This window comes from Pollicipes pollicipes, unplaced genomic scaffold (assembly GCF_011947565.3).
Source record: "Pollicipes pollicipes isolate AB1234 unplaced genomic scaffold, Ppol_2.1 Scaffold_5724;HRSCAF=6776_pilon_pilon_pilon, whole genome shotgun sequence".
Taxonomy (NCBI): Eukaryota; Metazoa; Arthropoda; class Thecostraca; order Pollicipedomorpha; family Pollicipedidae; genus Pollicipes; species Pollicipes pollicipes.
Window position 1 is genome coordinate 23,756,079 of NW_023596746.1, and position 15,336 is coordinate 23,771,414.

A 15,336-nucleotide genomic window follows, 5' to 3' on the forward strand; every position below is an offset into this window, starting at 1 on the left:
ACTGAACGCATCCGACGCAATTATCACAAGGCCCATGCTCCCGGTAGAATAGGCCTTACTCAGCGTTTAATGTGGGGCTCGTTCTTGACACTCGCAGGCATCAAAAGATCCACACCCTCGCACACCTGCATGACCTTCAGTGTTCTGTGGCCGCTAGGGCAGTCCCTGCGGGGTTGGCCGCTCCCTTCAGGGGAGCTCACTGTCGGCCTCCAGCAGGCCGGAACCCTCCAACAGGTCGGCGCCCTCCGACAGGCCGGATCCTTCCTCCGGCAGCAGGTCAAAGTCGGGCGCCTCCGGCTCGAAGGCGGGGCTCTCGGCCTCCTGCGTGGTGAGCAGGAGCTCGTCACCGGCTGCCTCCGGCGCCGGGGCAGCCTTGATCTCCTCGTTCAGTAGAACCGTGCCAGAGGATGGCAACACCTCATTTCCTAGGATCGCATCTAGCATTTGGCCGACCTCAGAGATCAGATCCTGATTAGAGGTGGTCTCTGGGATATCTTCCCGAGCATCTGAAATTACTTCTTGATCAGAAGTGGTCTCTGAGATCGCTTTCTGGGCAGGAATGGTTTCTGAGATTTCTTCCTCTTCAGGGCTGGTCTCAGAGATTGCTTCATGCGCCGGAGCGCTTTCTGAGGCTACTTCCTGATCAGAAGTGTCCTTAGGGGTCAATTTCGGAATGGAAGCGCTCTCTGGAGTCAATTCCAGAGCAGGGGCATTCTCTGGTGTCAATTCCTTAAGAGAAGAGTTCTCCAGGCCCAACTCCTGAGTGGGAGCAGTCTCTAATATTACCTCCGGAGCAAGAGCATTCGCTGAGATCATCTCCAGGACTGGAACGGTCTCCGAAATCATCTCCTGAACTGAAATGCCATTCGACGCCGCCTTAGAAGGGATACCGTTCGGAATCTGCTCTTGGGCAGTAGCCATCTCCATAATAACCTCCTGAATCACGTCTTGAGCTGATGCTTCAATCTCAGCCGCCACCTCTTGGACCACTGCAGCATCCGCTGCATCCTCTTCAGCTTGGCTTATTTCCGAGATCACTTCTGGGGTCATATGCGGAGTTTGCACGTCGTTGTTCGAGAGAATTTTCGTGGCCGGTGTGTCCTCGGTGTTTTGGGTCGATTTGAGCTCAGATAGTACCTCTTGGATCACCTCCTGAGCTGAAGCAGCAATTTCCGAAATCTCCCTCCGGACTGGACCGGGAATATCTGCAATGACATCCTGAACTGTCCCCTGGACTGGGCTGCCGGCAGTCTGGGCTGCTTCCTCGGGTGAGCTGGTGACCTCCCGGGTGGTCTCATCTGCTGAAGCGGTGAGCTTCTGAGCCTTCTTCTCGGCTGAGATCGTGGGGTCCGAGATGACCTTCTGGACCAGGCTGGGCTCTGTGATCACTTCCTCGAGCTCCTCCGCCACCGGGATAACCGAGTCGGTGGGCTCCAGGGTGTCGATACCGCAGTCGTCGGCTGTGGCTCGGCTGCCGTGGTCTGCTCCACCGGCTGTGACTCGGCTGCTGGAGCCCGCTCCACTGGCTGCAGCTCGACTACCAGGGCTTGCTCCGCCGCCGGCTGTGACTCGACTGCCGGGGCCTCCTCCACCGGCTGGAGCTCGACCACCCGGGACTGCTCCGCCTGCTGTGGCTCGACTGCCGGGGCCTGCTCCGCCAGCTGTGACCCTCGGCTGCCTGGGCCTGCTCTGCCGGCGACTGTAGCTCGGCTACCAGGTCCTGCTCCTCCGGCTGTGATTCGGCTGCTGGGGCCTGCTCTGCCGCTGTGACTCGACTGCCGGGGGCTGCTCAGCCGGCTGTGACTCGGCTGCCGGGGCCTGCTCCAACGGCTGTGACTCGGCTGCCGGGGGCTGCTCAGCCGGCTGTGACTCGACTTCTGGGCCTTCTCCGCCGGCTCTGCGACTCTCTTCCGGGGCCTGCTCCTTTTACTTGACCCGGCTGCTGGGCCTGCTCCACCCCTGTGACTCACTGCTGGGGCCTGCTCTCCCCCTGTGACTCGACTGCCTGGACCTGCTCCACCAGCTGTGACTCGCTGCCGGGGCCTGCTCCGCCGGCTGTGACTCGCTGCCGGGCCTGCTCCACCGGCTTGACTCGGCTGCCGGGGCCTGCTCCGCCGCTGTGACTCGACTGCCGGGACCTGCTCCACCGGCTGTGACTCGCGCTGCCGGGGCCTCTCCGCCGGCTTGACTCGACTGCCGGGTCTGCACTGCCGCTGGATCGACGCTATTCAGCGGACACACGCGCTGGGGCAGCACACGCCATCAGTGTAGACGGGTTTGCAGCCCCGGCGGTTGCTCACTCTCGCGCCGGTCCCAGTCGCATTCGGCAGACACCGGCTGCAACGACAGGGGACATGTCAGCAGGGAACGCCTCAGGGAACACGCTGAGTAGATACCAGCTGCAACGACTGAGACATGTCAGCAGGGATCGCCTCAGGGACACACTGAGTAGATACCAGCGGTAACGACAGGGGCATGTCAGCAGGGAACGCCTCAGGGAACACGCTGATAGATACCAGCGGTAACGACAGGTAGCTTGTCAGCAGGAAATGCTCTCGGTGGACGTCGGCTGCGACGGCAGAAGGCCTGCGGCAGGGAATAGACAACAGGGCGTGTCAATAGAGAATTTGCCCGGCAGCACCGCCAAGGTCGACGGTCGGGTCAGAGGGAAACCAACAACCGGAAGCGTGTAAGCAGGAACATGCCCAGCAGACACCGCCTGGATTGACAGCAGTGTCAATTTCGAATGAACGACAGGGGCGCGCCAACAGTGGACACACCCGTCCCGGTGTAGCAGCAGGCTGTACGCCAAAAGCCGGGTATAGGCTCCTTTTCAGTTGAGGTCGGGGGCTCCAGCAACGCCAACAAAAGATCCATCCTCCTACTCTAGGAGAAAACTATCCTAGGTCTGAGAAGCACAATTAACTGCTCAGCTCCCCCTAAAACTAATTTTGTGAACTACGCCCTGGCTTAAAAGTACGGGCACAGGCACAGGTATCTGTGATTACACGGCAGATGCGGGTGATCAATACGATGTCAGCAGATTGGGACGGCGCCAGGACACTGAGTGCCCACTCAAGCAAGGTGTGCATGCTCGACTGCCCACGCATCCTCCAACGCAAGTTCGGAACGCGCCGGCAGTCATCTTGGTGGCCGACTCCCGCCACTGGACTTATCGCCTCACACCGTTGAGCAACGCCTAAGCCACCCGTGAGCTCGGTGACCCAACCTGTCAGCTACGAGTGGTGGGGTTACCCAATGATCAGCCCCCGTGCCATGAGCATGCTGGCAATCGCAGCGTTGCAATACCCGTAGGATGAGAGAAGCGGTCTCATGGAGACGAACAGTTAGGAAATATTCGTAGGAGTTTCTCGGGAAAGGATGCTTATGGCCCTGCCACACTCGCATTAGGGCGTACAACAATGCAATTGCTCATGAAGGTTAGTGACTGCTTTCACCTGCGCACTGCAGGATTAGAAAACACCCTAAACATGGCTGTTCAGCTTTTACAACGAGAACTTGCACTGATACCATGCATGAACCTGCCGGGACATCGCAGGCGCGAAAAACGCAAGTGTATGGACAGCTTTGGCGAAATCGTTTGTCGCGAAGAATTTCCCGGAATCAATGCCAACACGGAATGAGACTATCAGCAGCACATAGACGTACAATTAAGGACAAACCTTTGGGAGAAAACAAAGAGTAAACACCCAACCAACGCAGACAAAATGCCAACCAGAAGGCCCGAAACACAACAGCCGGCTTTCAGTGTGCAGCTGGGGCAACATAACTATTACAGGAAGACGTCGCAGGCTGCCATTCAGAATTATTTGACGTCATCTGTTTGTGAAAATCCCGTGACGGTGCAAATCTCTACCGAAATCCACTTTCTGGTGCGTTATACCACCGTTTGTAATGTTGGCCTCACAAAAACTTGCAAGGAAGTGTGTAACTGATTCAACAACAGATCGGCCTTTTAACATCTCATACATAAAGTGACAACCGACAACAACGCACTGACTTTTCCGTAGCGAATTCAACGAAAGGAAGGCGGACCAAGAATACTAACTTCCGGGATATATTGTGCACGGATGGCGGTTCCGTGAGGCCCACGCGCCCACACCGACGGCCGCGGCGCGGGATTGCCGACAGTGGACGGGCCACTGCTGCAACGCGCGGCTCCGCGGCTCGCCCCCGGAAAGTGCGGCGCCACGGAAAGTGGCGTCCTTCGCCGGCGTGGAGGCCGGCGATGTCGTCCGAGTGTGGCCGCCAGCCCGTCGCCATACCGGGCGGCCGGCGACACAAAAGTGAACACGCAAGCGGGGCGCGACACGCGCTCCGTATATAGCCGCCGTGGACAGACGGCCGCTGCAAGGGCTGGCGGCCGGGCTGGCCCGGGCGGCAGGCCACGCCGCCGCGGACTTCCAGCAGCGTGTCATGGCCCGTCGAGCGTGCTTTTGCAGCGCCGCCGACTGCCAAGGGAGGTGACGCAGATGGGCCGGTGTCCCATCTCTCACAATATTGCTTGCGAGAACTCCGATAGCCAGAAACACAACAATGGAAAAGGCGGAAGGGCAGCGACACTTTCCTTGAAGACAAGCTATTCTAGCTTTGCATCATTGCCATCGCACGCTATTCGTGAGCGAACTGATGGAATATCCTGCAACGACGCCTCTAGCGGTCCATCGGCCCATCTCTTACCTAATATTTGCGTAATGCACCATGCCTACTGTTTTTTCTGATGACTTCATACCGACCTTTCCTTCCATGAGCTTCCGATGTATTGTTTGGTATCTTGGACGCTGACCTTGGGACGTGAAATGTTGTCGCGACGTGTGTGGAATTTCGGTGCAATGGATGCTAACATGCAGCCTACTAATGGTGTGTAGACGGCAATGACCTTAAATTTGCATGCCCCTATGCTTCTGAAAGACGACTCATCTCTGGTTGAGGAGAGTAGAGCTTTCCGAGTGGTATACCAATTTGACTGCTCTGCCGGCTAACCATTCACAGCACGCTGCCAGCAATCCACGCTCATCCCGCCAATGTTGTGCCCAGTCAACGACAGAATATAGTGGTGAAAGTTTAAAGTGCCGCAATGCTCGGCACGGCCAATCTTACCCTCTGACGTCACCTCACCTTCAGGGTGGCCGCTGCCACCAGCCGTACACCATACCAGTCAAGGGCAAATAGCGCGCACTTAAAGCGATTCGAGCCCACCGGTCGGAAGGCAGGTTACCTGACCAACTGAGCTATTGGGACGGACGGAGGTCTTAAAGACCGTTCCAGGCGACCAGTTAGGCGCAGCTTCTATGACAGGTCACTCACAACCGCTGGTGGATCCCGGGGGAGGGGGGGGGGGGGAGGGCCATGTTCGCCCAAGATAAGTAACAACGATATAGCTTACATTCTGTTGGTCGGGACTCGAGGTTTGGCCCGTCCCAAGATCCGACTATGGATACGCCTCTGCCCACAATAACCCTTCAAGCCGCCCAAGGAGCTAAGCAACATTGTATGCAAGCAAGGTACGTTTGCAACGGCAAACCGCGACGGACCACGGTATCCTATGTAGGAAAACAAGGAGGGATCGGGGAGGCTAAGAGTGTTAACAAGCCACGCAAAAACTGACATGGGCCAGACAGAACTTTAATGCCAGTTGTGACAAAGGAACCAGCATATGCACGTCGAATATCTGCAAGATTCCAACGACACACAGCTTCATAGTTCCGTGAATCATCTGCTTAGATATGCAACTCACAATGCACTCGTCTGGCGTGAAGCACTTGCAGAAGTGGCAGGGATCACCCTTCACCGGTCCCGTTTCGAAGCAGATATCTGGAAGCATCAAAAGCAGCCATTGCATAGCATACTTTCAACTCACGTAGTGTTTCGCTAGTCCGCGCCATTCATCCCGCTCGATTAAAACAATAATGTTACTTTGCAACTCAGTTGCCTCACACTGGTTCAAGAGCATACAGTCTCCAGTTTAGCAGGTACAAGTCTCCATTACTAAGGCACTCCCCATGACAAACAGTACTGAAATTAAACTGACAACACCACGCTAATTTTTCTAGGGTGATGCTGACTGACACTGTACGTGCATAATGAAGACAACCCCGCGCAAATGGCCATTGCTGCATTCTACATGAAATGGCCATCAAGCACACACGATAGCACACGTTATTTTGCAGCTACAGCATTTAACAAAGGTGTGACAAATGAATTTGACAGATTTCAGAGGCATGTCAATGATAACACATAATATGCATGCAGCAGTCTTATATATATATATATATATATATATATATATATATATATATATATATATATATATATATATATAGAATGCTGCAACGCCTCTAACGAACGTACTTCAGTCAGCGAATGAGCTAGCTGCTGTTCTTTGCAATTATCTGGTAACGAATGGGAGGGCTCAAACAGACTCAAACGGCGGCACAGACATGTTCTGTTCTGTTCATACCCCGAACCCTCCACCTTGCGTAATGCAGGGCATCTCGTCAAGTTACCTTTCGTATCAAGCTTGGCCTTGAAGATGGTCTCGATATCTCCCACGGGCAGCGAGAGCGCCAGCGAGGCGGTGGTCAACAGGAGCAGGCCGCGCATCGTGTTCAGCGCTGTCTGTCCGACCGCAAACTGCACTGCCGGGGCGACCCGCCGGCCGCGTGTCTTATACCAGCCGCTAATGGCGTCACCGGCCCCGGGCGGCCGTACTGCGCCGATTCGAGCAGCGATAGCTGACATCGTCGCCCACGAGGATGACTAGCGGCCACACTCAACCTGGCCCAGCGTGTGTCCACGACGTTTCGTCATCTCGTCTGTAGGAGCCTACGACTTAACCAGCTTAACAGAAGGTAAGGAGGAGAAGGAGGAGGAAAGTAGGAGGAGAAGGAGGAGGGACGACAAGGTGGATGTGGAGGAAGAGGAAGGGAGAAGAAAGAGGGCGAAGAGGAGGAGGCGAAGGGGAAGGGGAAGAGGAGGAGAAAGAGGGTCATTGTCTGTAGGCCAGGCTGCCCGTGATGACGTCACGGATGACGTGGCCGGGGAACGGGAAAGAGCATCGCGCCTAACAGGTTGAGCACAGGGCTTTTCTGGGTTCGCCGCAGAGCATCTTGACATGAAGTGGCAGGGAACACTCGCCTCACCTGATGGTGAGGCGAGTGTTCCCTGACATTGATGCCATAGCGGTATGATGTAGGGTGTTACACATGATGCATATGGAGGACACTTCGAAGAAATGTCAGATAATTAAGTATTCAGTAGGTAGTCGGAATGGTCGACAGCACCTTTGTTAACGACACTCATCTTCCACAAACCAAATTTTGAACGCTGGCTGGACGTGAGGAACAATTAGAGATGAGTGCTCATTGCAATTCGGAATTGCAACCATGTAATGGCTTTATTCTGACCTGAGCTTGGATTCGAGACCCAAATTAGTTTAATTTGTATCGACATCTAGAAAATCAGCCGCATTTTAACGTCCCACTCTTCTAAACCAATTTGTTTGATTTCTGGCGAACTGCTCTCACATTTTATATTTACACCCCTGCTGAGCCATGTCCTCCCGATTGAAAATGGTACTGAGGCATTCGTGTTGGTACACATATCTACGCGTGACAGGCCGCTTTGTTCGAGGAAACTTATCTGAGATTGATGAGGCCTGCTTGTGGCATGTAGGCCCTTGAATTTTGGTCCGCGCTCTCCCGGTTTAAATGCTGTTTTACTTAAGCTCCCTTCTTTAATCAACTATACGTTGGTTGACCACAGCAGTGACCACAACAGTTGAGTTAGTCCGGAACCCACAGCAGTAGGGTCCAGCGGTAACTAATGCAGTGTTATAGAGCGCGTAGGACAGGCGACACTGGTGCAACACAGACATGTGCGTGCTGTATCGAGTTTATTTGAAGGAAGGTGGAGCCTACAGCGCATTCCATCGCATTTAATCACATTCTCAAATAACGCCATGCAGGATTCGACATCAACTTCAACAACATCAACATCAACATCAACAACATCAACAGCATTGGGATCCAAATTTCTGGGATTCATATTCTCATTTTCAGACTTTCAGGTATTGTAGGATTCGAATCTACTCGAATCCTTCGACTCAGAATCCTCAGTCCAGTGGCAATGCCCCAAGCCATGCACGCGGTGCCGAATCCAGCTTATGGCGCTTGCACTTCACTGTCAAGGATTTTTTAGCACCCATGGCTGTGATGTGTATGGTAGGAGAAGCGTGGGCACAAGTGGCTCACCATGGATTACCACCTATTTGTGTGACAGTTTGCGTGGCCCACGAGGGTTGCCAGCTTTTCGTGGCTGCTTAGCAGTCGCCCTACGGCTGTTTTCCCTTCCGCCTTACTATAGAGGGGGTGAGGGCAGGGGGAGGGAACTCAACAGCTTCTTTAATGTTTCGGAAACTAAACGGGATAGAGCCACGCGGCAACAGCATTGGAAAGCTCCTTTTAGAATGCATCAGTTAGGTGTCAGTGATCAGCGGCGAATGTTACGTTTGGCAGGTCAAAGTAAGTCATAGGCTAAATCAACACTTGATAGATCTACCGTATTATCCCGTAAGTAAGCGTGCTGCGACAACGCAAACGACGGTGTTGAATAGCTCTTAGAAAACTCTATCACATGAGCACGGGTGAACACAGACTTACCTAATCTACAATATGTCATGTCAGGTGAAATGGAAGCCCTTGCGATTACATCACGAGCTAAGCAGCCATGCAAATGGAGCTAACAGCGTTAGAGAGGCCTTCCAAAGCTGCAAGCTGCTATCATTGCTGTTAAAATTGTATCACCTTTAAAACGTCAAATGTGGTCACAAAGGTCAAAATATGACCTAACTTGACCTTTGCTGACCTAACCTTGAAAAAACAGCCGGGGTGATCGTAATGCAATTAACGGTAATGCAACTGAGTAAAATAGCCAAAAAACCTCCTGGGAGTACATTTCCCGCGAGATATAAGCACTACGTGTTATTTGTGTGCAAAATGTCACCAAGGTGACCTCGAGATAAAGAACATGCATGATGAGACATGAAATTTTGAAGCATCAAATTTTCATACGTGAAGAAATAACGTAAACTTTTTTCTTTTTCATTTGCTGCTCAAAATATAAGCACCACGCTCACAGCCGTTCAGGAGTTGCTCGAAAAAACCCGTCGAAGAATTTCCGAGCCCCTCCCCTCTCCGAAGTAGGGAGATCTCTATTGGGATTATGACAGTGTATTGCAAAAATATACTTAACAGGGTTCAGGGCCCGATCTCTTTTTGTGAAGCTTTTTGTGTAGGACTTGGCAAAAGCCCTACACAATCATCAAACCTCCCAGAGAACCGCCCAGACAGCGCCATTGAGCCGTTTCGCGATGTAATACGTGCCGAGAAGTTAGCCTGGCATTTTTGATAGTCTAGGGGTCTCTTTATCGCTCATTTCCTCCACACACACTATTGGCTGCTTGGGATGCCTCTATTTATAGCCTATTCCGAATCAAGTTATGACAACCAGCAAATACACTATCTAAAGGCCCAACGTCTTAGTCCTGCTCTTTGCCACATGAACTGGATTGTTTGGATCATGAGAAGTGAACTACCATGCTCATTCGAAGTTTCACAAATGTGTCCGATAATCCGTATGAATGACTCTCAGCAGTGTCAGGCGGCATCTTTCCGATCTAGTCTGGTGCAATGGCAGGAATACCGTTCTTCGAGCCAACTCACCACAAATCCCGGCTTATCGCTCGATGACAGCTGCCGCGTTGACATCGTAACTCGATGGTACATGGTGACGTGGCCTGAAGCTCATGAACAGGTCGCCACGAGTCTGGCGAAAAGTGGCATTGCAGTCAGAGGTGAGTGTGATGTTGAAATGCGTTGTGGAAACTCTGAACATTACATAACCGAGTCTCCACCCGGTCATGCCGAGGCCATACTGAGCTGAACACAGTTTGGTCGTATTCCGCTTTAGCCAGAGCGCAGAACATTGGTGCCTTTCCATGCCAGTTTGATAGTATGTCGTCATGGCATGCCTTGCGCTTGATGTGTTATCATATGATAGCATCCGGTATCCCAGCGCGGTCTGACAGACTTCATTACCCTGGGATGGCTCCAGGCGCAGTTTGTGTGGGACACGTCTAATGTCAAGTCGAGGTATGCTCAGCGACGAGCTGTGAAAGATTTCTTCCTGCTAACGAAGACATTGCTTGACTGACGTGAGTTCTCATGTCAAAGGTGCCATAAGTGACCATTGTCTCGCATGCTTTGCATCTGTCACATACTTTGAGTTCATATAGATAGATTTGGAGGACTTCAAAGTAGGATAATGATACCATGGGTGAATAGGTTGCTAAGATTTATTGACAACTGAGCGGACAATCCAGATCTGTAACGGCTTCAGTTGTTGCGCATCCTGCACCGCCAGTAGGTCCACCTGGAGCACCTCTTCTTGTCATGATTTGACGGATTTGGAATCAATGATGAATACCGCTGTCACTGATTGTGCTTTGCCATTCAGTTGGCAGTTGAATACCACCACAGTTACGATTTTATGACAAATACACTTGCCTCTGCGAAGAAAAAAACGCAGGTGAGACAGTAGTAATAGCCTTATTCTTCGGAAAAAGGAAAATGCAGATATAGTTGCGTTGATATTTCGGCAACATGCCTTTGACGAAACAATAGTAAAAGTGGCATGTTGTCGAAAAAGGCACGCTGTGAAGCCCAAGTGGCATGTTTCGATAAAGGCATGCGGCCGAAATATGAACTCAACTATATCTCCACTTTCTTGTTTTTCCCCGAAAAAGAAGGCTATTACTGCCGTCTAATCTATGTCAATAACGTTCCACGCTAATGCGCTGAACAACTTACGTAAGAAGAAAACGGGTTAGCTTTCATCTGGGCCACAACGCGCTTCAAAATGCTGGCACATACCGCAGTCAATCCTCTTTATCCCAATCCAGATGTCATCATGTGCTTAACTTGCCAAACGTTTGCAAGTCTGGCCTACCATATGAGGGAGGTGGCGCGACAAGAACATTAGGCAGCTACATGATAGCCTGTGGTACAGAATAAACATGTAACTAGTAATGACAAGCCTGGGTACCTCGTGCACCGTTATGTGAAGGCCCTGTTCCACATTTGTATGAATATTTCCACTGAGGCAGTCTTTTAAGATCATTTTCTGCACTGCAAAGTTATGCCCTTTGTGAGAATTCAAACTCTCTTGTGTTTTAACAATGCGCTCGCGAAGTAGTGCAGACCAATCCGCGCCGCCGGTTTAAAAATGACGGCGCGAATCAGTCTGCACAAGTTTACCCCGAGATATTTGATGCCACAGAGATGTCCTGCGAATTCTGCGTTCCCTATGGCCATGCTGTGTTTAAAGGAAGTGCTCCACCTTGGTATGGGGTTTTAACTGAAATAACCATCTTGAAGATCATTCAGCGCAGTCCACAGCCCTGCCCTTCTTAAGATATAAGCGCTTCTAGTTTTTTAGGTTCACGCCCGCGAAGATGAGCAGACTTTTTCTGGGGGACTATTTCAAGATCACCACGGCAGCCATGACGCCATGATAACGTCATTCAAATGCTGTCATTTCATTGGTCATGCGACGATCAAGGCCAATAAAATGTAATTGTCAAGCCGTTCATACCTGGCTGTCGTGAGCACGCTTTCCAGGTATAGCGGCCATCGATTGGCTCTCAACGGATGTTGCGCAAGGTGGGGTGACACAATCAATCAATGACGTATTGAACAACAAATCTACTAAACAGAGAAACTGTGTTGTCTAGAACAGCCTTCCCCTCTTGAATGGGTAGTTACAGTTATAATAGAGCTTATTGGATCATATCTGGTGCATATTTCAATATCTTCGACTGTAGAACATTCCCTTTCAGATAAAGACAGCCATGGCCATTGAGTAATATTTGGGGGGGGGAGGGGATGGAGGGGAATTTATGGTGTGGTGCGTGCTCTGCACTTCTGCCGGGTCGCCGCTGGATGTTTGTGCGCCGCCGGCTACTGCTGCCGCACCTCCCCACAGGCGCGAATTTATAATGAGGAGCCCATTGGTCAGCATACGAGCCAGATGATGTTAGCGCACGACTCGGCACGTTGTGACTCCGGTGCATCCGCAATCAGCACAGACTCAAGTGTGCTACAGAGCTGGGATGAAGCGGGTGGCCGGGGAAATGGCGGGATGGTTGGTCCGATCAGGCACCATGAACGGCTGTCTGCCCTTACTTGACTGTGTTAACCAAGGTATTTCACGTTTACCTTTTTAGCTGATGACAACATCTAAACGGGGTAACAACGGAAGCAAATGCATTGACAATACGTGCATTTGGCAGGGATCCCACGCAAGTGGTGAATCACATTGGCAAGGACTCGCTGGATTAACAATCCTGTGAGCCCCTCAGCCATAACTAATCCACGCAGACTCCATGCGTTCGGCGCCCCACCACGCTCGCTCCAGCATACACATCCGCTGGCACCCACGTGACTCCATTCATTCCTGGCTCGCACGGGGATGAAGATACACCGCTCCCCCTTTATTCAGCGCCTTGACATTATAATTGGCTCGTCTGCGCGAGTCCTCGATAAGCTCAATTAAGCTAATTTATTACGTTTCAAACATCCAACAAATCCACGCTCCAGACCTGTTTAAAACATGCCATATTTATTTTTCAGCTTGCCACCAACGCAGGCACTGGGTCAACAGCAGGTGTCTGAAGCTGGACGACGATTCGCTCCCTCGCCTGACCTCCAGGGTGACGGCTCCCTACTCGGGCAACGCTCCACGCGTCTCGTCCACCATTGATTCTGCCACGCCAACCACTCGCAGCTTTCCACTGCCGCGCACTCGCCTTAGACAGCGCTTCGCCCAGCACGAAGTCGTCGCCTACGGCGCTTCTGCGCCTTCGCCTCCCACCCGCCGGATAGAGTTTTGCGAGGCACCGTCCCCCGGCGCTCCCTAAGAGACCTGGAGGTGGGCAGCGCGCCCCACAGGATGGTGGAGTCCCTCGGCAGATAGTGAGCGTCCGGCGTGACCTTCGTTCACGCCGTACGGCCTCCTTGGCGGGCGCGCTCTGGAGACTAGGCCTGACCCTCTGCGACGACCTGGTTCCTTGTCGCCCTTCCTATGAGCGTCGATGGAGGACCCTCCATCGGTCCCGAACATTCCGCCATTAAGAAATATAAGGCCTGGCGTACACCACGTCGGAAGAGAGCAGGCTGTGTCCTGTTTTCTCCGAAGGCATTGCACGCCAACGGATAGACCCAGCTACAGCTGTGCATAATCCGACATCCCGGGCGGTCCGCACTGGTCCTTGGTCATGCCATGACCTATGCCTCTTCATGCCATCACGCCTGAGATCAAGTGAGAGACAACGAAGCGAGCCGACCGTCTCTTAGTTCAAAAAAGCTAAATCTCACCTTCGAGTCGCGCCGCCTTTCAAACATTACTGCGCAAGAACAGGGTCGCACTCGTGTGGCTCCCTCTCAGTCCTGAACGCATCTCAGGTGTACTGCTCGGGCGTGTTCCGCGCTTGTCACTCTTCGCGGCCATTACCGATGCTGCGCGACCCGTCCCTCGTTAAACGGGCGGCCGGATGTGAATCGACAAAGGAATATGCCGGTCTGGCTGGAGTCTCGCGAGCCAGATGAAGCAACGAATTAAAAGGCGAAGAGGCGTAAGTGCAGGTAAAACCCGCGCATGGGAGCTGGCTGGGGTTGGCTGAGGGTCTGCCGTTCCTAATCACTGCGGAAAACTAAGGAAACAAGAAACGGGCAATCAGACGAGCTGAGCAATAGCCTAACGTTCTAGCCAAAGACAAGCGCCTGGGACGTACAGTCGCGGCTCGTACACCACGCCAACCTCGAGGCGCGACCGGTGACGGCGATAACGAATCGACCTGGATCCCTACGGCCGCCTCCAAAGGCTAAACCAAGGTAGCCCTGGCGTAGGTGCGTGGGGATCATAACCTTCACCGCTTCACGCCGTCCCAGCGCTGACCCGCCCGACACATCATACCCCCCCCGCCCCCCTCCCTTTAATAAGCAGAGTACGCCCGAGACACAGTGCCCGGCCGGGAGGGTCGCCTAGCCGGTGCCCCCTCCCCTTCCCCAACTACTCGGGAACAGACATCGATGCCCCCCGCCCACCCGGTGGGGAAGGTGTCAAGGGACGTGTTTGGGGCGCCAGCCGTCTATGGTCCGGTAGGAATGGGGGACAACAGCCTGTGGACTCGCACGTGCATGCTGTCGCCGGTGTCCGGTTGCCCGCGGGACCAGATGTCGTTGCCAGGTGATGAGCGGTTGGGTCGTTTCGTCCTGTCGAGGCGCGGTTGTAGGCGCCTGATGCACTCCCTACCAATGATCTCCTCGGAGATCTCTACCTCCTGCTAGCTCCCCACTCCAGACTCTCACGTTGACTCCTCTTTCCCCCAGCGCCTTCCCGAGAATCTCCTGACAGACTCTTCTGGAAGCCTTTTCCAACCGAGTCAATTCGCCTTCGTTTCTTCACAGTCCAGTAGTTTTACCGCAAAGCCCATTCTGTCTGATGCGTTGCCTAGCCGGCCCGCACCGCTTCCAGGGCTCGGCCACCAGCATGCGTCTGAGCAAGATCTCGGGCGTGCCGTCGCCGGCAACGGCGCAAGGCCCGCCCACTCTCCTCCTCTCTCGTCCCGGGCGGGCCCCGCGCGTCCCATCTGGCCCAGTGTGTGGCGCCCGGTCGCCGCCTAACCAAGTCACCTCCAGCCCCGATTCCGTACTGAACTACTAAAACGCAGACCGTCACCTATCTCACCCCGGGCGTTATGTGGGTGGCGCCTCTGATGTCAGTTGGGGTCAGTCAGTCAGCTCCGGCGTCGCCGGAGCGGCGGGGTTTTTGGGGCGCAGTGGCAAGCACCTTCGAAACATGTAAGACAAACATCCCTGCGGCCTTGTTATTTCGCCGGCGGCCTTGCTTTTCGCGTCCATTTTTCTTCACGCGGTGGTCAATTCGGAAGACAGGGTCGCCGTCGTGGCCGTTCCGGCAGGAAAACAGCGGTTTACCCCACCTGGCCGAGCGACACACGCTGTTTCCCCTCGCAGATCTGGTCAACAACTGGTGCCACTTTGTTGCAGCGAACCTATCTGCTAGAGCGTCGGGCGGATCAGCATTCAGCCCTCAGGCCCCGCTCGGCCCAATGGTCACGTTTGGTTCGGCGGCGGGGGGAGTTCCAGACCATGGCCGGCTTGTTTGCTGTCCCCGCCTCGCTGGGAAGTTTCACCGATCCCGGACGGGTGGTGAGGAAAATGAATCGTTGGGAAATGT

The 15,336-nt window shown here is 53.4% G+C and overlaps 1 long non-coding RNA gene across 1 annotated transcript; it reads right to left on the reverse strand.

Annotated features, from left to right (window-relative positions):
- Nucleotides 1–2,294: 2,294 nt before the first annotated feature.
- On the reverse strand, nt 2,295–6,655 carry LOC119102407 (uncharacterized). Its single transcript, XR_005094690.1, has 3 exons — nt 6,528–6,655; nt 5,759–5,835; nt 2,295–2,337 (listed from the first exon to the last, which is right to left on the reverse strand). It is a non-coding gene; the product is annotated as an uncharacterized LOC119102407 (long non-coding RNA).
- Nucleotides 6,656–15,336: the final 8,681 nt, after the last annotated feature.